Raw genomic sequence first — 22,739 nt, 5'->3', positions numbered from 1 at the left:
GCATCAGTTCCCCAGGGCACTGACCAAGGAGTTAATTCAAGCTTACATAAAATGTTCTGCCAAATGAACAGACTTGAAACAAAGGCTCTACTCCAACTTAAATGTGTTTGTCCCACTTAGTCCAAACTTAGGCTTGCTTGTACATTCATTAAATAATATAATATCTACTGTAGACTCAGACCATAGGTTGGGGGGCTCTCAACATTTTCTGGTGTGCTTTCTCTTATCCTCCCAATCAGTAGGGAGTGGCAGCAGATGTGCATTGTTGAGCTGTTGCTGGTTCCTTAGGCCAACCGCAGGTGGTGCCACCGGGCTAGAACATAGCGGCCTTCCACGACTCGGCCCCTTAGGCCTATACAATTGATTATATGTTACTACTTTTGTTGTTAGATTACAAAACATGTGTCTTTACTATTATGGTAATCGCCGTGATAAACATACAACTTACTGCCCATAAGTTGGTCTCGATTTGCAATCTTCCTTGGCAATAGCTAGTTAGGTGTCTCCATCTACAGCAAAATCAAAAAACAATCTCTGTTTATATATTTCAATTGGCCTTTGTATTGTGAATGTTGTTGGTTATTTGTTGTGTGTACCCTGACAATTATCATGTAAGTCCTTTGTAAAATAATATTGATACCAAATGTCTGTCTAGATGTGCAAAACCCTCTTGATGTTTCTTTCTTTTGTTCTATTTGCTACCCTAACCAATCCACATGGGGACAATCACATGTTTTTGTGCTCATTAACCTCTTTGCGTTTGTGTAGTTTTCACATACATGGTGCTGTGTCCTACCCCTCCCTAATCTCCACACAGCCCAGTGGGGCAGAGGTGGAGCTGCTTCACATACAAAAGTGTTATGTAACACTTGACATTTATCTGGGGCTGATGCGTGATGCACTTTACTGTTGTTGAACGTAAATATAACATAACTCCTTTTCGCTCTCCTTTTTGCTTTGATTCTCTAACAGTGCACATTGTTGTTCTCTTATTACACTGGTGTGTTGAGTCACTGTTTACAGCTCCATTTTTGCTCCATTTTATTTTTAAATCCATTTCGGATAACTTAGTATCAACAAGTGACCAAGTCTGATTTTTGTGGTTTCAGACAGACATAATTTGCTGACATGGCAAAGCTAGGTAATGCTTGCAAAGCAGAATCCCTTTTAATCTTTAAATAATAATTTCTGATTTCTTCTTACATGGAATATTACCCCTCATAGATTGTTTAAGCTAGAAATGCCATTCTAGATTTTAAAACATACAGACTGGGGAAAATTGCTTTCTGATAACTTTTGACCAATCACATCAGGTCTGAGAGATATCACTTGGGATTGGTCAATTGTTCTAGTGTAAAAAAAAATCTGAATTGGTCTGCCTGTATAATCGCTGCCTTATATTGTTTATGAATTGGTAATATATTTGAGGATAATTATGATAAATGATCACTTGAATTTCCCTTATTTTTTTTTTATTTTTTTTTTACAAACATACTAGATTCACTATGAGCCTGAGTTCCTGCATTCATAGAGTCATGGACCTGGTCAGTGACCTTTTATTTGCTTTTCCAGCTGGACTCACTGTGGCTCTTGGGCTTTTTAAACAGGATAGTCTGGGGTGTGTGCCCTTGTGGTAAACACAGCAAAAGCAGAACAGTAAACATGACGGACAGAAAATTTTAAACGTCCTCTGCGCATCATGTGTTAATGCACATCTCACCATCAAGAGCACTGGGCAAATGGGAATTTCCACCAAGGGAGGTGAATCCAGTGGATTTGTGGCTTGTCTGCGTTCCACTAGTCTGCATCTGTGAGGGAGGGATGTCTAGTGTTTGGCGGGGGTGAGAGTGTGGAGTAGAATTTGAGAAAGAAAGAGTGTCTCCTGTTCCTCAGTTGCACTGCGTTTACACAGCGGACACACCCCTGACCCAGGCACCACCACACACCCCGATGCCTCACTACCCCCACATACACTGATCCGCCCCTCAGACACAAAGCTACAGCAATGGCCTAGATTTCGGCATGTAGAGGCGTAGGCGCATAAAGGCACAGGGAAAATATTACACATTCCTGTTCGGCTACATATGCTGCCCACATATCCAGACGGATGTTCACAAACATTTATTTATAGCACTGAAGCTAGAATCACACACACTTCATCATATAAAGATCTAAAGTTTGCTGCCATGCAGTCAAAGGCACACAGACAGACACATATACAGCTTGTGACCTGCAAAGTACTTTTTAGGAGGGGAGTTCAAGGTCCCATGTGACCATATAACAACAGCCTTTTCCATTGAGGGATTTTTGAGATTGTGGTACTGTTCCCAATATGGCTTTGAGGAAACACAAAAAAAATGGGAATAGGTCTAGGCCCAATTCTGTTGGTAAATATGTGGGTCAGGTTTTATGTTCTGAAATTCTTAACAATCTAAGTTTATACATTTTTGGAACGGTCCTTCTTGATTGACAGGAGGTCATGGATTTCGCCTGCAACTGAAAGGAATGGTGTCCTCTTGTTTATTAAATTAATATCGATTCTGCCAACTTTAGGATCATGGCGCTTGCAAGCCAGAGGTTCCGGGTACGATTCCAATGCGGGACTGTAAATTTGTGAAGATTCCATCTTGACTTAACAGTGTGCTCGGATTTTGCAGATGGCTGACATAAACCGTGTCCCACTGCTTACTAAATAAACATCTACTCCAGTCCACTACTAGAGTACACTTACACTACTAATCAACATCACGCTGATTCAGTAGTGCGTATATGTGAGTAAGATAATATGTGGCACACACTCTCCCATCCCCTTTCCCAAACTTGCTAGGACTCAAAACTATTGCTGATCTATGCAGACGAGATTCTCCTGTTGCTAAACAATCTAGCAACTAGCCCTGTAGCCCCACGCAAAGTAATAGGCGTAATAGCAGTTAACCGGTCCAAATATGAAATTTTTTACAAATTTGGATTATTGAAATTATGACTTGGAACCTTGCTCGTTATCTACCTGAAATAAATTGTCATTCTGATATGTATTATATTTTAGGGGAGAGGTCGTTTGCATAGTTCAGCTGGCTTTATTTCTCCCCAGCTGTCCCAACTTAAACGACCATATCGTAGGGCATGGGGTGTCATCTACAATAAATTCAGAGGAATCTTATTCGATCAGATAAAAGAGCAGGTAATGCTTCTGTCCAATTAAAATAGAAACCATTCTTAAACGTTAGTTATGATTGGGTGTTTGCGAATAAATACAAACGCTTCAGTTGGTATTGAGTTCGTTTTGCATAGCACGGTGCTCAAACGGACTAGTATGGGCATTTGAATATGCTATTCGTTTTCTAATACTTATCCCGCACCGGGCAATGCAAATCGACGCACCGGGCAATGCAAATCAAACTGCTCCACTTCTGACTAAACTATGGGGCGGGGCAAAGCAGAAGTGGATCGACTAACTACGTGCGTCTTCGTAGGTATTACCGTAAGTTGTTTTTGTAATAAACTTCATATTATGTATGTGTAACAGAAATTATTCGGATAGAAGATGCAATGAGTTTGAGTAATATCTAATTGTGTTATTGACACGTTTGTCCTGGAAATTCTTCGTTGAGGCTGTGATGCACGCTTCTCTCGCGGCTACTACTAGCTAGTTTGCTAATATTTTGACATGCACAGATAAACAATGTAGTTCACTGGCGTAGTGTTAATGAAATTGTATGGGATATTTTGTTGTGGAATAATCTCGTTATATACGTTACTGGCTGATATTGTTATTTCTGTCGCACGTAGTTATACATTAATACTGTATCGATGTAGTTAGCTAACGTAACAAACTAGCTAGCTGACGTTATGTAGCTGATATTGCTTTTACAGTAGCGTCAGTGTCTCCGTACTTGAATACTACTACTAGTAAGTTATCCAGTAGCATTTTTGTAATCCGTTACAATTTATTTCTGTTTCACCCTAGATACGTTTCAATTGAACGAGGAATACGTTCACTCGTTACTTACTGTTCTCAGCTATTAACGCTTTGAAGAATCCTCTATCTGGGTTCAACATTAACAGACCTCAATACCCACCAACGGAAAGGGTGATATGCCATATCAGGTAAGAACATTCTATGATAATGTTTGTTATCAAGTTTGAGTTTAAAAGTTTGCGTTATTATAGCGAGCTAATATTACAATAGCGACTGAACTTGGTTCATCCACGACAGGGTCTACCATATCCCAATAATGAAACCTAATTTATAAAATTATGCTCTAAACGTATTGGTTAACAACAGTTATGTACGCCTTATCACAATGTCCTTGTCTGCAGCAGCACGCTTCCAAATTGCAAAGCTGATTAGCTAGACAAATAGGTGTAAAATACATAATAATGTGTGTGTGATAAACCAGACACAAGATAGACCGTTACACTGGTAATTCACACAGGTTAATCGTTAAAGGGGAATAAACTTTTTATCTCAACCTAATGTTTGTTGGGTTCTCACTCAGAAAGAAGTATATATGGGCAAACAGAAACAAATCCATAATCAGTATGTCAAGCACCTGGAATCTTAGTTTTTTGTCAGATTATTGATGATTTGGCCATTAAAAAAAAACACGCTCACATGCCTGCATTTTTATAAATATTGGCTAACGTTTGTTATGGCTGGTTGTAGTGTTGCACAATATTGGAAATAACTGACCGTGCGATATTTTGCTTTTCTGCGATATGAAACAATATAGGATGTCTTCACCAGATGACTTGAAAAGCTCTATTTGAGAATAATTAATCATTCTAGAATGATTGGGGTGATTTTGTAGGGAACTGCATCTTCACAGAAAATAAAAATTAGAAAATGAAACTTAAAATGACTTTTTACCTTTTGACTTATTTTGGATTGTTTAATTTATTATATTAATTAGTACACTGTTTAATTCACCATGGTTCTATTGTATTCATGTAATACTCTTCTTCAATTCAGTCTAAAGTCAATGATCTAACATGTTATGATATTTATAATGCAAGTTGCTTACCCTAAAATAAAGGGGGTCATTTGTGAATGAAGAGGTGTGGTGTCTATAAGAGATCCAGGAGATTACAGGAGGCTTTATCTCAGTACTCCAACCAGGAGTAAAACAGCATTCTCTACAGAGGAAGTTTCATTATCACAATAGGGAATTAATGTGAATGACAAAATCAAAAAAAAAAGTCATTTAACATTTTATAACATTACAAATTAAACTACAAACCTCCTTTTTGAAAATAGAAACATATCTTTTAATTTAAACCATTTGAAAAATGAAAAAGGGGAGCTATACACCAATCCTGAGTGGTTTACAAAATAATGTTTATAAAACATAATTTGTAATAATAAAAGCAAATCCTAACTAATAAATACCAATGAACTTAACATTAATAACAAATCTCAACACAGAACCATTGTATTTCACAAACTTTTGTTTTTAAAATAAACTTTTCTTAGCAACAGTTCCAAAGGAAAGCAGTGTTGATCATCATGGCTAGACAAATGCCCATTTAAATTAAACTTTTCAACTGTATAAAATCTGGTTTCTTTCTAAACAGAGTACCTAGTACAATAAATACATTTCTTTCTCACAATTGTAGAATGATATAGTAAATCTAAATTCTATTCAAGTATAATAACTTGACTTTAAGTATACATTGCTGACTCAAACTTGAAGGTTTTTGTCCAAGAATACCTGTCTATTCTAGTCTATTAGCAGGTAGTTGTTTAATTCTGTTTCACAGCATCCTTGTGGGTCAGAGAGGAATCACCCTTTGCTGCAGCTCCTCTCTGTTTAAAGAAACTTCCCAAGGACTTCTTGGCTTTCTTTGCATTGGACGTATCAGCAACTTCAGCCTCCACTTTAGTGTTGCTGCTTGACGTCTCTTCCTGGCATTCCTACATTTCTTATGCCAGTCTGGCCTTGACTTGGGGCTTGTTGTCTTCACTGATGAAGTCCATCTTGAACCGTGGGTCCAAACAAGAAGCCGCATCTAGCAGCTCCTGAGTAACTTAATCTCTATATTTCTCGTTGATGTAGTGCAACATCTCAGTTTTCAAGGTCTTGGTTAAGTCTGTGTCTCCTTCTTGTATTAGCAGCATTGAAGTGTTGAACATGAGGTGAAGAACTGGCTTCACCTATGAGACACTAATGTAGTCTTCTCCTGAGAGTGCATCTCTGAAGTCCAGCAGTGGGCCCAGCGACTTACTGACCGATTCCAGGGCATCCATATCTTGCCAGGTTAGAAGTAGATGCCGTGTCTTCCTGTCCTCAGACAGGACCTGAGTTATAGCCTACTGCTCTAGTATCCTGCTGATCATCTTCTGCACTGTAAAACATTTTTTTTACGGTGCTTAACGGGTACATTTTACATGTTTTTTTCTGTATTTATGAAAAATGGTAGAATACTATGAAATTACAGGGATATACTTTTTAACATTCGTCATGTAGAATAACAGGAAAGGTCAGTGAAATAAAGAACATTAATATTTCAATTTTATTTTCTTTACAGACATGCATCCTTTTTTTTTCATAACAATAGGCAGTAGAAATACAGTATTTTACATAAAAAAAAACAATTACATTTACCATTATTTTCTGGATATTTGCATTACTTGTATATACAAATTACATTCTAAATACAGATCATTATGGCTAAAATAAATGTCAAAAACTGAATTTAAATCTCAATATTATCTTGTTATCTTAATTCTATTGTTTTTATTTTTATGAGGACTTTTTGATGTTCTCATGCTATTAGCATTGATGTCATGTGGCTATGTTTCATGTATTTTCCAATGCTATGCTAAAAAGTCAGTCCAATTAGTTCCAGTCCTGTTACTCAAATTAAGGGTAACAGGACTGTGTAGGACTAACATGAGTGAGAAGTTTGAATTAAATAGTCATTTTAAAAGGATATTCTCAGGATTATATGTTTTTCAGTTTTAATATGTGTGAACACACAGGGAGCTGTTGTCGACTTTGTGTTATACATTTTCTATTCTAATATAATGAGATACTGGATTTTTTATTTCCATGAGGTGTAAGCCGTAATCATCCAGACTGAAACAAAAAAATATTTACATGTTTCACTTTATGTGTAATGAATCTAGAATATATGATGGTGTCACTTTTTGATTTGAATTACGGGGGGAAAAAATAACTTTTCCACGCTATTAAAATTTTTTGAGCTGCAGCTGTACATTAGGGCATTGAACTGTATGAAGTTCAACTAAAACTGGAAAAAGGTAAATTATGAACTGATGTCATGGGTCTGTGTAACGCTTATCAGTTTATTAATCTTATTAATATCCATACCATCAGCTAAGTTACTCATGTCAACAATGTTACCAAACAGTCCATGTAATGCTTATCAGTTTATTAATCTAACTAATATCCGTAAATAAAAAATTATCCCGTAAACCAAATTGAAGTGTTTTGACAGAAAAATATTTCAAAATTTGAATGTTCAACCCATTATTAAAATTATTTTTACAGGTATTAATGAGATTGTTAAATTGATAAGACCCTATGGCTGCTAGCGTTTGTTTTCCTCCCAAAAGGGTCCTGAACGTGAATATTCCTAAAGTCCTGAAGTACCGCCCCCTCATTTAGGAAGAGTGGTACACAGAAAAGCGCAGCATTTTCTAAACTACACTGTAACGTTACAGTACAGCAACACTTTGTTTTTATGGACTCTTTTAAAAGCACTTTAAAATGGAATCTTAAAAAAATCGGACCAAGGTAAGGGTACACTTTACTCTAGATCTGATGACTGAGAATATTAACTTTTCTTTCCAACTGAAATTGTACAACAACATTACGTTAATCGCACGAGCTAACTAACTAACCAGTAGTGTAAGCTTGTAGAGCTAGCTTTGTTAGCTAGCTAAAGGTAGTTAGTTAGTTTGGTAATATGGTTTCCAAATATGAAGACAACGTTTTTTATGTATTGACCCTGTTAACATTACCAAATTGTTTGAATTAACAAAGTATTTATTGAAACATAACCTAATTTATGACATTGCTTCATGTTAGCTAACATTACGGTGAAGTTACCAACAAAATCATGTGTTTAGATTGTAATGTCATCTGCAACAGAAAATTGTGACACTGAGGCTTAAAGCCAAAAGTGAATTAATTGATTGCTAAAGATGACATGTAATGAGCATATTGGGATTCACATCTTGTCTGTGCTTTCCTGACAGACCTACAGAGACTACAACAAATCTAAGTATGCTCTTATGGGCCCCAGCATCCTCATCCTCATTGTTGACAGTGTGTATGCTGCTCTCTTCTGCTTTGGAGGCTTTCTAGAGGATGCTGGTATAACTGGGTACCTAGGGTTTGATCAACTAAACATTTGGGTAAGTGGACGTTATGGCCAAGTTAAAAAAGCTTAACACTCACTACTTTACATGGTAGCAAAGTGTCATTTCTTCAGTGTTGTCATATGAAAAGATATAATCAAATATTTAAAAAAATGTGAAGGGTGTACTCACTTTTGTGAGATACTGTATATAAAGGAAAATTGTACTGTTACCCCATTGGAAGGTAATCCTGGGCACAACTCTAGTGTTGCAAGAGTCATGCTCTGTTAGTTCAGCTACTGACCACAGGACCACCAGTTACATTTTTTTGTAGATTAGAGTGGGTGTCATCCACGTTTCAGCTGATTATATCTTCAAAAACCTATGTATGTTTACATTTTTACTTGTAATGCTTCCAGAGATGTTCGTCATAATGGGATCTCATTTTGCTTGTGGAGCAAAAATGCATACATGAGTTGTGTGTTTTTACTCTTCACATCATGCTCATATAAAGGTTTAAGGTCTGTCTATGGATTTTCCATATCACTTGTACACTGAAGTACAATTTTGTAAGTTATTGCATACGCCAGTGTTCTCAAACTCTAGTCCTAAAGAGTAACTCTAGAGGATTTTGCTGCTGTCCATCAATAACACACAATCAACAAATCAGAATTCAGGATAATTATTAGCTGAGTGAGTAACTGCTAACAGGAAAGAACCTGCAAAGTAAGTTACTCTAGCAAGATCAGAGTTGGGGACCCTTGACCTACCTTAAACAATGTGGTTTATATCGGACATCCAGGTGTAAATGAAGACTTGTTTGTACTTTGTTTAAAGTTGTTGACTGAATTTAGAATTTGAATGTGTGAGTTGTTGGACTGAGAATTGAGAGTATTCTAGATAAGTATCCTTGTGATAAAGATGTAGTGATGGGATGTCACACCACTGAACTAATACTTATTCAAAGCACTTGTCAGCCATAGCCACTCCTGGTGTCTTTGCCATAAAAACAAATTGTGTAATTATCCCACTGAAAAACAATCCCTTTTTTAGTAATATACTAAGGTTTATTTGAATGGGTATACATTTCCAGCTAAAATAAAAATTATAGTATACACTGCTGAGCCAAAACATGACCTCCTGCCTAATATGCTGTTGGTAGTTCTGACCCACCAAGGCATGGACTATACAAGACCCCTGAAGGTGTCCTGTGGTATATGGCACCAATATATTAGAAGCAAATCCTTCCAGTCCTGTAAGTTGCCAGGTGAAGCCACTGTGGATTGGACTTGTTGGTCCAACACATCCCAAAGATGCTCTATTGGATTGAGATCTGGGTGACTTCGGAGGCCAGGGCAACACCTTGAACATTTAATCATGTTCCTCAATCCATTCACAAATAATGTGTGCAGTGTAGCATTGGCACATTATCCTGCTGAAAGAGACCTCTGCCATCAGGGAATACCATTGCCATGAAGAGGTGTACCTGGTCTAGAATGATGTTTAGGTAAATGGCATGTGTCAATTTAAAGTTGATATGAATGCCCGGACCCAGGGTTTCCCAACAGAACGTTGCCCTGAGCATCGCACCCCCTCTACCAGCTTGTCTTCTTCCAACAGTACATCCTGGTGCCATCACTTTCCCGGGTAAGCAGCCCACACATACACAGCCGTCAAGGTGACGTAAAAGAAAACAGGACTCATCGGACCGGACGACCTTCCACTGCTTCAAGGTCCAGCTCTGACGCTTGCATTCCCATTGTAGGCGCTTCCAACAGTGGACATGGGTCAGCATGGGCACTCCGTCTACACAGCAGGGTGGGATGCACTGTGTTGACGCATTCCTCCAATATCAATCATTACATTTTCTGTGACTTGTACCACAGAAGACCTTCTGTTGATTTGGATCAGACGGGATAGCCTTCATTGCCCTTGTGACCAAACCCTTTTCGCTGGTTTGTGGTTTGTCCCTCCTTGGACAACTGTTGGAACTCGCCACTGCTGACTGGAAGCACCCCACAAGCCTTTCAAGGATTCTCTGACCCGGTCGTCTAGCCATAACAATTTACTCTTTACTCCTGCCCTTTTCTCTGCATCCAACACGTTGACTAAGAGAACTGACTGCTTACCATTTAATCTCTTCAGACCTTGACATGTGGCCTTATTCGTTATTCACTTCACCTCTAAGTGGTCAATGTTTTGGCTCATCAGTTTGAAGCAGTTTGGATTAAATATAAATTATGGTTCTGATGCCTTGTCTGCATCAGAACCATAATTCTCAGCTCTTCTGCTTTGTCATCTAACCATTCAAAACAAAAGCACTTTTTTCTTTCATGTGTAATTTGTTCCAGAAAGCAGGAGCAATGGTCAAAAACCAAATATTTTCAGACCAGTCTAGCTCTGCAAAAGTACTCTGCTTTCAAAAAGGGAATAGATTGCCAACTAGCTACTTAGTGCAGCTTTAACATGTCAGTAATCTAAGTTTCATAATGTGGTAGCAGTTCAAACAAACTTTGGATATGATTGTATTAAAATATAGGAAAGTGCCTCCACTAAGTATTTAGATGGGGTGTGAATACATGCTTGTTTATTAATTTGGAGAATGTTCCATAAATTTCACTGTAGGGGAACATTTAATTGAATGCCTTTTATTTTAAAATTCAAACCTGAATGGCTATGATTGTGATGAGACTGCAACTTGACCTTCTCTGAAGCTGTTATGGCTGTGAGAAATTTAAAGGGAAGCATGGTATGTGGGCCTACAGTTGATGACACTGATGCTCTTTAATTTGGAAACTTTAAAGTGGACGTAAAGTTTGCTACAGAATGATTCTTGCATGGGTGCAATGTATTTACATGTGACACATTTTCTGTGAGCTCCTAATTCTGGGCATTGTTGTTGAGAACAATGTTTTAAATCATTAGTGAATAATAATCTGCTTGTGTTTTAATGGTGTGAGAACCATTATTGAAGTTGTCATTTGATTTATTGGTCCTGGACCATGACTTGAATATGGCAAATAAACTGGTAAAAGCAATTTGAAGTCTGTTTGCTCAATATTTCTTTCATTGCAGCGCAATTCACAATTTTGACATTCATCACCAGAAATTCATTTTTTTTTAGGAGAATTGACCATGTGTTTGTTCATACAATATTTTTCAATATCCTTTGTAAATCCGTGGCTAACATCCTAATTTTAGCGGTGACTTGCCATCTACTAAGGCAATTCACTGTTTTTGCCATACAATGCCACTTACATCCCAAAAATAACAAGAGAAGCTTTTATCTCTAGTAGGGGTTGACTACTGTAATGGCCTCTTAACTGGACTCTGGAAAAAGACTGTAAAACAGCTGCAGCTCATTCAGAATGCGGCTGCTAGAATGTTAACCAGGACCAAGAGAACTGAGCACATCACTCCGGTTCTTAAATCTTTGCATTGGCTTCCAGTCAGTTACAGAATAGATTTTAAAGTGGTGCTTTTAGTTTATAAATCTCTGAATGGTTTAGGACCCAAATAAATTTCTGATACAGTGGGGAGAACAAGTATTTGATACAGTGCCGATTTTGCAGGTTTTCCTACTTACAAAGCATGTATAGGTCTGTAATTTTTATCACCTTGTATCATTTTTTTTAATAATTCATTTGCATTTTATTGCATGACATAAGTATTTGATCACCTACCAACAAGTAAGAATTCCGTCTTTCACAGACCTGTTAGTTTTTCTTTAAGAAGCCCTCCTGTTCTCCACTCATTACCTGTATTAACTGCACCGGTTTGAACTCGTTACCTGTATAAAGGACACCTGTCCACACACTCAATCAAACAGACTCCAACCTCTCCACAATGGCCTAGACCAGAGAGCGGTGTAAGGACATCAGGGATAAAATTGTAGACCTGCACCAGGCTGGGATGGGCTACAGGACAATTGGCAAGCAGCTTGGTGAGAAGGCAACAACTGTTTGCGCAATTATTAGAAAATGGAAGAAGTTCAAGATGACGGTCAATCTCCCTCGGTCTGGGGCTCCATACAAGATCTCGCCTCGTGGGGCATCCCTGTTCATGAGGAAGGTGAGGGATCCGCCCAGAACTACACGGCAGGACCTGGTCAATGACCTGAAGACAGCTGGGACCACAGTCTCAAAGAAAACCATTAGTAACACACTAGGCCGTCATGGATTAAAATCCTGCAACGCACGCAAGGTCCCCCTGCTCAAGCAAGCGCATGTCCAGGCCCATCTGAAGTTTGCCAATGACCATCTGGATGATCCAGAGGAGGAATATGGGAGAAGGTAATGTGGTCTGATGAGACAAAAATAGAGCTTTTTGGTCTAAACTCTACTTTGTGTTTGGAGGAAGAAGAAGGATGAGTACAACCCCAAGAACACCATCATTCTTTGGGGACGCTTTTCTGCAAAGGGGACAGGACGACTGCACCGTATTAAGGGGAGGATGGATGGGGCCATGTATCGCGAGATCTTGGCCAACAACCTCCTTCCCTCAGTAAGAGCATTGAAGATGGGTCGTGGCTGGGTCTTCCAGCATGACAACGACCCGAAACACACAGCCAGGGCAACTAAGGAGTGGCTCCGTAAACCTGAAGGATCTGGAGAAGGTCTGTATGGAGGAGTGGGCCAAAATCCCTGCTGCAGTGTGTGCAAACCTGGTCAAGAACTACAGGAAACATGATCTCTGTAATTGCAAACAAAGGATTCTGTACCAAATATTAAGTTCCTCTTTTCTGACGTATCAAACTAAACCTGGAGAGGCTGTATTTAGCACTTTTATGCTGTACACAACTGGAATAAACTACCAGAAGATCTCAGACGTGCCCCAAGCGTATACATTTTTAAATTCAGGTTAAAAACACTTCTCTTTTCACATGCACTTAAACGTAACTGTTTAGCCTTATAGCCTCCTATGTTTTCATCCCATTTTTAATCTTTGTTTTCTTATTGTATTTTTTATCATTATGTTTTCATTTGAGAATTAGTTTTTGTTATTGTATTTTTATATGTATATATATTTTCTTTTCTTTTGTAAAGCACATTGAATTGCTTCGATGTATGAGTTGTGCTATATAAATAAACTTTCTTTCTTGGTAAATAGATTGGATTTTTTTTTAATAGTATAACAATTAAAGTGTAACAATACAGTCCTAAATAAATAAGTTTAGGTACATTAATTTAAAGTAAATAAACATTTAATTAAACCTTTTCCTTTGTGAATTCATGGCAAAATACTTTATTTTAGTGATGATTTGTTGTCTGTTAATTAGTTTAGTCTGTGTTTTAACAGGACGATTCACTTTTCATACGGTCAATACCACTTGGATAGGTTGGATTTTTGGATTGAATAACGATTAAAGTCTGTTAAAACCCAGTCATGAATGACCGTATTTTTACAGTTTATCTCTGTTGTTTTTTCTTATGCGAATATCCAATTATTTTACATCTTTTACTGGCGGCTGTGCTGCTAGACATTTTACAGGATCTTTTTTTTACAGTGTGTCTGGATCCCCATCTTGTTTGGCGTTCTGATATGATGGAATGTGAAGGTAGATTGAGTTCCTTCTGGGCTCTTTCAAGAGCTCTTCTGGCCTTCCAGCTGTGAGAGAAGTGACCCACCAGCTTCTTGCAGACACCTGCAGCACGCGTCAAATATAGTTATTATACACAATTAATACATTTACTTTAATAAACTAGTTATACAATTAGTTATTTACAGATAAAATGTATGAGTAATGAGTTTCAGCATGCTTTCTTTGTTTTGAAGAGCTATAATAAAACACATTCATTCTCATATAACTTATTTTTAATGATTACCCAAAATATAGGGGCTTTTAATTCCATTGTTTGTTATTGTAAACAAATGCAACATTTAAACATAGAAAATATAGCAGAGATATATAGATATGAAACATTAATGCCATAGGATATCAGCCCTGGCATTCAGAGCTTTGGCTATCAACCTGACAGTCTGTATCTTTCATTCTTCCCCATCCCCATCCTCTACAATAGTGGTTCCCAACCAGGGGTACTAGGACCCCTGGGGGTACTTGGCCTTTCCACAGGGGGTACCTGAAAACACTCATGACACCATAGACTTACTAGTGAAATGAGCATGAGGGGGTACTTCAGGGGTACTCCAAGCAGTGCAAATTCTTTTTGGGGGTACAGTAACTGAAAAACGTTTACAATCCACCTCAAATTTGTTTCTCAAACAGACTGTTTAAAATTTCCTGAATGGGGCAGTGGTCTAAGTCACTGCCCCTTAGTCCACGAGTTTGAATCCTGGACTCAGCATGCACCCAGTACCCAGGGCTTCTGCAGAAGGAGGTGCAGTTTGGCTTAGCACCATAAAGGTGGTGGAAGATCTGGATATCAGTGGTCTAATTATTCCTGGTGTATGCCACCACCCTGCTCTGTTCAGATATACCTTCTAACCCTGAAAAGCAAAAAAAACCAAGTCTGGAAGTAAGCAGTTACTTTATGCTTGCTAGACCAGGAAACTAACTTTTCTGACATGAACAGCATCATTTAGGGGGAGCATACCGATTTGAGGGACTGCAATCAGAGATCTCTCTGTAGAACAGCAGTTTATACTATTGCTAGCTGCTTCTTCCTTAATCAGCTTTGCACGGCAGCAAACTGGAGTCACAGCAACAATATGCTTTGTGGATTCTTAATAATATTAGCTAGCTACTAATGAAGCAAGTCCGTAATATGTTTTGGAGGAAGATGATCAGCTGCTGCATTGGTTAGCTGCCTAGAAGCATCTCTATTGTTTAATGAAGTTTAAACTGGCTGACTTGGCTAAGGTTATAAGCTTAGCTTGCTGATGTTTGTTAACATCATTCAAGCTTTGGTAACATTATAATTGGTGCCCAAAACACTGGTGATTTAAAATTGCACACTATCAACACAGTACAAATTTCTGTTTTAGGTTTTGGCTAATTGCTCTTTCTCAACTTGTGTCCTAAATACCTCTGGAATTTTACAGCACTTGGGATTTATATATTTGTGGGCCACTAATGTGAATAAATAATGATGATAGTATGATTAATACTGTACAGCATGTTGGTTTATCATAAAATGTGAAGATGGCAACTTTCTAAAAGAACCTGTTGCTGTTGTCACTGGTGGTTTGAATAATCTGCTAAAGCAGGATAAGCTCACTAGATGGCAAGTTGGAAGTTCAAATCTCACTCAGGGTGAATAATTAATGAGAGAGAAAAAAAGCTTTATTGTTGATTCTGAAGTCAAATAATGTCCATGACCCTAAGTTGATGTTTAAAAAAAAAAATGCAATTAAAATTACGTTTACGTTGCAGTCATTTAGAGCAGTATCACCAGTTTAGTGAAATACTCTAGAATGTTCTGTTGGACTGAGGTAGGCCATATTAAGGATACTAACTTGAACAAATGTTGGAACACATCCAACCACTATTTTTATTGGCTGTTAAAGACGTTCTTACCGGATGTAATTATGAACAGCTGTTGATTTATAGCATAGGGCTGAATGTGCAAGTATATTTAATAGAAACAGCAAACGTAGACTTTGGTCATGTGCCGCTATATAGACGATTTTAATTGGTGGGTGTCCACGCTGCTGGGCACCTAAAATATTATGAAAAGTACAGCAGCTTGAACCACGTTGTGGCAGTGTATCAATTGTTTCCCCTCAACCACACATTCCAAATCAAGTTGTCTTGCTCTGTTGGAGTGCGTCTTGCGCTCTCCCTGGTGGTGTTTCAAGATAAGAATTGTGGAGAAAAAAGATGAGGAACTGAGACTCATTAGTTCTAAATCATTACTATTTACCTTACTATCTTTTACTATTTTCCTTGAAGATACAGTTTAGGCTTAAGTATTTAACTGTTGTTGAATCAGTGCACTTCAGTTGCCTTGCAGCCTTAGTAGTGGATTACTTTAATGGTTTCCACATGAGTGTAATTGCAATGGAACAACATAAGTGTAGGTATAATTCAGGCCTTCAGATAAAGTGCTGATGCTGTAGTTCTGTGATTAGGCCTAGGCCTAAGGGGCTTCGTAAGGTGGCCCATGTTTAAAACAGTTAGCCCAGGCTGGTTTGCTTAGGCATATCTGGACATCTTGACACTTCCTCTCCACATTGACAGAAGACACTTGGCTGTGTAACCCAATGTGTTTTTCTTTTTTTTTTTACTGAGGAGCTTTTGCAAAACAGCTCCTGAAGAGGACTTTGAGGAAATTGTATTGTATTTATTTTTTTATTAATATTTTATATACGTGTTGTCAAGGCCTCATATAGTGCATGCAGCATGGAGTTACCAGGGAGTAAGAATTACTTGTTATCTGGTCTTAGTTCAACTACTGATTACCCAGTTGTTTTTACTGCTTCAATAGCATTGGCTTATAGGGCTACTACTGCTCATTAAGACTCAATGGGCAGTTTTGATTACCTACTGTGTAAAGTGTTTCCTGGGGGCCTGTAGTACCTTTCTCCTGTTATGTATATGATCCCTGGACTCCGAGCTCATAGCGCTAGGGAGGGGCTGTTTTTGTAAAGGACTGGGTTGGACTCTCTCTGACCAGTTGTCCTCTTATTGAGAGGCCCAGTGCTAGGGGGTACCCACTCCTCCCCTTCTCTCTGTGCAGCTACTGCCGCAGCTTATGGTTTGAGTGGATCAGGGAGGGACATGGTGTAAACCGAGCCCTCTCGATAGGATTGGTTGAGATACAACAAGCCCCCCACTGTAGCCCCTCCCCTTCCTGTTTGTGTCCTAGTCATGCGCACCCCAGCCCCCCCCTCCCCTCCTCCCCATCGCCACTGCTGCACAGAAGAGCTGCTGACTCCTGTGGATCCTCTGTAAATTCAGAACAGAGGTAAGCCCATGAAACAGGACTGAGCATGTTTGCTGTGGACTTCTCCACACTCTCCCTTTTCCTTCCTCTCCTGTCTCTTATTTTTTTTCTCTCCCTGTTTTGGGTGTTTTTTTTTCATGTGGTCATCTGTCTCAAATGGAGGTGTGTAATATGACGTTGTTGAAACGTTTTCTCTCCCTCTCTGTTTCTTTGTTTTTCTAGTGTTCTTGTATTTGGAAGTCTCTGTTTTATCCTGGCGTTGTAGCTCTGTTGTTTTAGGCCACACTTGAGGTCTTTTTGGGTCAGATTAATGTTTTGTGCTTGTAGTGTGCCAGCCAAAGTATGCAGTAAAACACAGCACCCGTGTTTCCTCCCTTCCCTTCCCTCTCCCTCATTAACTCTATTAATGTAACCTTGTCTGCATTAGTGAATTAATGGGCTATTTTGGATATTCTTTTGTTTGCTTTCCTCTGGCATGATGCATTTGACTGATATAGTCTGTGTATGTGGGATTCCCTATATTTGAGGTTAACACTGACACTGCTATGCTTCAGTGACCTTTCTGCTTACTCCACCAGCTACAGTTGCATACTCTACTGATGCGTTCCTGTGTTCCCATTTCAATCAAGGGCTTTTGTTGAGATGTGACTTCTGTTGACTATTAAAATAGTGTACCTCTTGAATGCATTTGGAAACCAAACGAGAATAGAGAACCAAGTCTCAGACATGCTTTGGTGTTTCTTGTTAGTCACACAGGCAACATTAAGTCTTGCAGGCTGTTCATTATGCTGCCATATGTATAATCACATCACTTAAAGGAAAGTGTTTTATTAAAAAATTTTCACCACCCAATTTTATATGCAGTTAACCATAAAGGGGCATTTCACCATAGCCCAACTTCTTAATGTACCAATTTTAAATGTTAATAATGATGCAATTTTGTCATAAAAACATTGTCCTCGACACAATATAGAACGAACAATTTGGTGTTAGAATCTACTTCACCTTTATTGGTCTGTCTGTTAAAATACCGGTTACATTTCAGGATTCATAGTGAATGTACATATCGTTTCCCCAATAAAATAGTGATTGACACAACGCAAACATTTTGGAAGAAAAAATATATACATTTAAACAATATATTTCAAACACCAATGTTGATCTTGCTCATGGGGTGTACTGTACTTGTCTGTATTAATTACAAGCCAATGCTCTTTCACGTTTTGTTTGGTGCCAATGCCTGTAAATCCCCCATAAGTAACTACAACAGATCTCACTAGTGCACACCATGTTTGTGTTTACCTCAATTAAAAAACATTCCAACAAACAATAACAGTAATACATTCACCTGTAGAAATGACTGTCCCCATTGATAATTTTCTAATTGATTGATTAGCTTATTCTCTAACATGGAACCTGGCAAAATTCTATTTTGCCATAACAGCGCAGTAACCATGTTTAAATAGAGTCGGCATTGTACCGTAGATTGCTAGCAACAGATCTCAATTATTTCTATAGTCACGGTTTTCAATTAGCAAGACTCAAGTCAATCAGAGTATGGACTAAATACATCTAAAAAGACTGGGCTATACCCTCATGTTTTTCCCAGCTAAAGTTGGCAAATACAAATCTTAAAACATTTACCAGTAAAAATAGCAAAGCATTCTTGTTTTCTCCACTCTCTGGTTGTTCTATGAAAGACACCATTGTTTGTTGTTTTAAACGTAGCTCATAACAACAAAGTTACTGCATTCACACGTTTGTTATTACATTATACAGGATAGACTTATTTATTTGCTGTGTTGGTCTTGTTACTGCTTATTGTAACTGCTGTAGTCCAAATGTGATAAAACTTATTATCAGGCTGCAACAAAATCCCATGGGATCCAGCTACCAATGTCTTTCAAATCTGTTGCACTGTAGCTTAGTCAGGTTCAAGCATCTACAGTTCAATAGCACAATGTAAGATTACTTTCAAAAATGAGTCTTTCAATTCATGACGTCAAGCCTTTGTGCTGCCTATTGTAAAGTTAGCTAGCTAGCAGTATCCAGTAGTGATGGGTTGTTCCCAAATTATTTGTTCTTTTTGAATGAATGATTAATCTCAGTAGATGACTCACTCTCTTTCTGGATCTTTCGGATCTTTGAATCTCATTCCCCGGAAGGAATGTTGAATGAAATAAAGGCTGTTCTATTTTTAGGTGCTTTGGATCACCTGAAGCAACGATGGAAGGCGAACGACAAATGAGGAAATAAGTCTTATTTATTATCAAATTTATTTTCGGTCCTGCAAAAAAGGTATTTGGTCTGTTGTCATTTATTAGATTAAAGTAGTTAGTTAATGTATTAGTACATTTTTAAGTTGTAATGATAGGATAAATATGATGCAAAACATGAATACATACATTTCAGATCTCCAACAGTGGCGTAATAGTATGTGCCTTTTGGAGCGCCAAAAATAAGCCTTGCTCCTCCTGGCCAATTATGTTTGAAAAACTTCTCACTGCAAAAGACGTTTCTCAGACATGATACATACCACTGAAGATCCCCCAGGGTGAAGTCTCTGTTAAAAGGCCTCATTTCATTTAAGCAAGTCTATGGCAGTGGAAGATTAAGGGATGTCCTCTGATGCACATGTCGGCCAAGCCATTTGGCTCTTATCACAATGCTCATTTAACAAAGACATTTGCCAGAACTTCCATGCCCAGAGGAAAGCAACCAACTACAAAGATACAAAGTTTGGATGCACCAACCCACCATTACCTAGAGCACACAATTTCTTCAACCAACCATAGACAGTGCTGAACCAATATTCACCATACTGTATACAATGGACCATATTCTCAAAATGGCTTTGCTCTCACCCAGATGTAATTGGGAGGTGAGGTATTTTAAATTCCCCTTGGACAGGAAATGAAATCCTTCAATGCACCCGCACTGATAAGTCTGTCCTGGAGCCAGCTGTTCCTGGTTAGCTTCGCTGGTGGTTGCAACATAAAAAACAGCTTCCTGAAGCTTCTGTGCGGTTGCGGATTAAGGATGTAATGGAATAGTGGGTCCATGGTTCAGTACGAATTGTGGTTTGTGGGTAACGGTACTGTTTCGGTATGAATGATGTCATCATGTTAGAAGTGTTTCCACTTAAGTAGCCACCAGTGGCAAACCGTTCTTTTGCAGACTACTTTGTTTACGGTCTTCTTACCCTCAACATCCTATTAAACCATTGTTAGTTTTGACAACAAAAGTCAATTGTAGTCAACAAGACGATACGTGTCTAAATAGATCCAGAAAAAAACAATAACTAAACAACAATTTTTCATTTTGGTTGACAAATACGAGACGAGACAAAATTCTTCTGACGGAAGTCCTATATATACAGGTGCTGGTCATAAAATTTTAATATCATCAAAAAGTTGATTTAATTCAGTAATTCCATTCAAAAAGTGAAACTTGTATAATGTAAACATTCATTCCACACAGACTGATATATTTCAAGTGTTTATTTCTTTTAATTTTGATGATTATAACTGACAACAAATGAAAACCCCAAAATAAGTATCTCAGAAAATTTGAATATTGTGAAAAGGTTCAATATTGAAGACACCTGGTGCCACACTCTAATCAGCTAATTATCTCAAAACACCTGCAAAGGCCTTTAAATGGTCTCTCTCTGTAGCCTACAAAACTAGACTATCATGGGGAAGACTGCTGACTTGACAGCTGTCCAAAAGACGACCATTGACACCTTGCACAAGGAGGGCAAGACACAAAAGGTCATTGCTAAAGAGGCTGGCTGTTCACAGAGCTCTGTGTCCAAGCACATTAATAGAGAGGCGAAGGGAAGGAAAAGATGTGGTAGAAAAAAGTGTACAAGCAATAGGGATAACTGCACCCTGGAGAGGATTGTGAAACAAAACCCATTCAAAAATGTGGGGGAGATTCACAAAGAGTGGACTGCAGCTAGAGTCAGTGCTTCAAGAACCACCACACACAGACTTATGCAAGACATGGGTTTCAGCTGTCGCATTCCTTGTGTCAAGCCACTCTTGAACAAGACACAGCGTCAGAAGTGTCTCGCCTCGGAGAGGACTGGACTGCTGCAGAGTGGTCCAAAGTTATGTTCTCTGATGAAAGTACATTTAGCATTTCCTTTGGAAATCAAGGTCCCAGAGTCTGGAGGAAGAGAGGAGAGGCACATAATCCACGTTGCTTGAAGTCCAGTGTCAAGTTTCCACAGTCAGTGATGGTTTGGGGGGCCATGTCATCTGCCGGTGTTGGTCCACTGTGTTTTCTGAGGTCCAAGGTTAACTCAGCCATCCACCAGGAGGTTTTAGAGCACTTCATGCTTCCTGCTGCTGACCAACTTTATGGAGATGCAGATTTCATTTTCCAACAGGACTTGGCACCTGCACACAATGCCAAAGCTACCAGTACCTGGTTTAAGGACCATGGTATCCCTGTTCTTAATTGGCCAGCAAACTAGCCTGACCTTAACCCTATAGAAAATCTATGGGGTATTGTGAAGAGGAAGATGCGATACGCCAGACCCAACAATGCAGAAGAGCTGAAGGCCACTATCAGAGCAACCTGGGCTCTCAACACCTGAGCAGTGCCACAGACTGATCGACTCCATGCCACGCTGCATTGCTGCAGTAATTCAGGCAAAAGGAGCCCCAACTAAGTATTGAGTGCTGTACATGCTTATACTTTTCATGTTCATACTTTTCCGTTGGCCAACATTTAAAAAAATCTTTTTTTTGTATTGGTCTTAAGTAATGTTCTAATTTTCTGAGATACTGAATTTGGATTTTCATTAGTTGTCGGTTATAATCATCAAAATTAAAAGAAATAAACACTTGAAATATATCAGTCTGTGTGGAATGAATGTATACATTATACAAGGTTCCCTTTCTGAATGGAATTACTGAAATAAATCAACTTTTTGATGATATTCTAATTTTATGACCAGCACCTGTACTACCATAATTGGATAGGAGGATGTTTTTGTCTGATCAAAAGCATACATGGGCATTAGCCGAATTGTTTGCCTTCCTTGTTCCTATGTTGCAATGCTATTATTGGTGGAAAAGAAATGTCACGCCTAGGTCGTTCCGGAAACAAGGCAAAGGATTGACTGGGTTCATTAAGGCTATTCCCCTGGTGCAAATTACTTGTAGAAAAGAAAGGGTAGACATTTGGGTGGACTTTAAATATCACCTACTGGTGACTCAGACAAGACTGAAAGCAATGTTTTACTGGCGAACACAGTGTTTGCAACCAAGTTAATGGAAAACTACAGTACCCTAACTTGTCAGCTATTGTATCTCAATGTTTTTGAATCTTTTTTTCCCCTTGTTTTTTGAATGATAACGCGTGTGTAGTACACACTTCGTACTGGCTAATTACGTTTTAGAAATATCACTCGTATCCGTACCACGCACAACGCTGCAATAAAAAAATATATTAACAAGAAACCAGGCAAACCTAGTTCAGCTGGCCCGCAATTGAAAGTGTTCCCACCTCAAGATTTGTACCCAGGTCGCCCATGTGAAAGGCTATATCATTAA

At 38.6% G+C, this 22,739-nt stretch overlaps 1 protein-coding gene across 5 annotated transcripts in view; it reads left to right on the top strand.

The window, feature by feature from the left end:
• Positions 1-3,339: 3,339 nt before the first annotated feature.
• Positions 3,340-22,739, top strand: part of LOC105022772 (vitamin D3 receptor A) — a 62,186-nt gene continuing 42,786 nt past the window's right edge. The window contains exons 1-2 of one of the 5 annotated variants that reach the window (XM_010891474.5): positions 3,340-3,473; positions 3,968-4,107. The gene's annotated coding sequence lies outside the window, so the exon portion shown is untranslated. Of the gene's footprint in view, positions 3,482-3,967; positions 4,108-8,363; positions 8,384-17,175; positions 17,194-22,739 lie in introns of those variants that run through there. The other 4 variants (XM_010891471.5, XM_010891472.5, XM_020051822.3 and 1 more) reach the window with 4 other exon arrangements.

The sequence above is a fragment of the Esox lucius genome, chromosome 12 (assembly GCF_011004845.1).
Source record: "Esox lucius isolate fEsoLuc1 chromosome 12, fEsoLuc1.pri, whole genome shotgun sequence".
Taxonomy (NCBI): Eukaryota; Metazoa; Chordata; class Actinopteri; order Esociformes; family Esocidae; genus Esox; species Esox lucius.
This window is presented reverse-complemented; position numbering and strand designations above follow the sequence as displayed.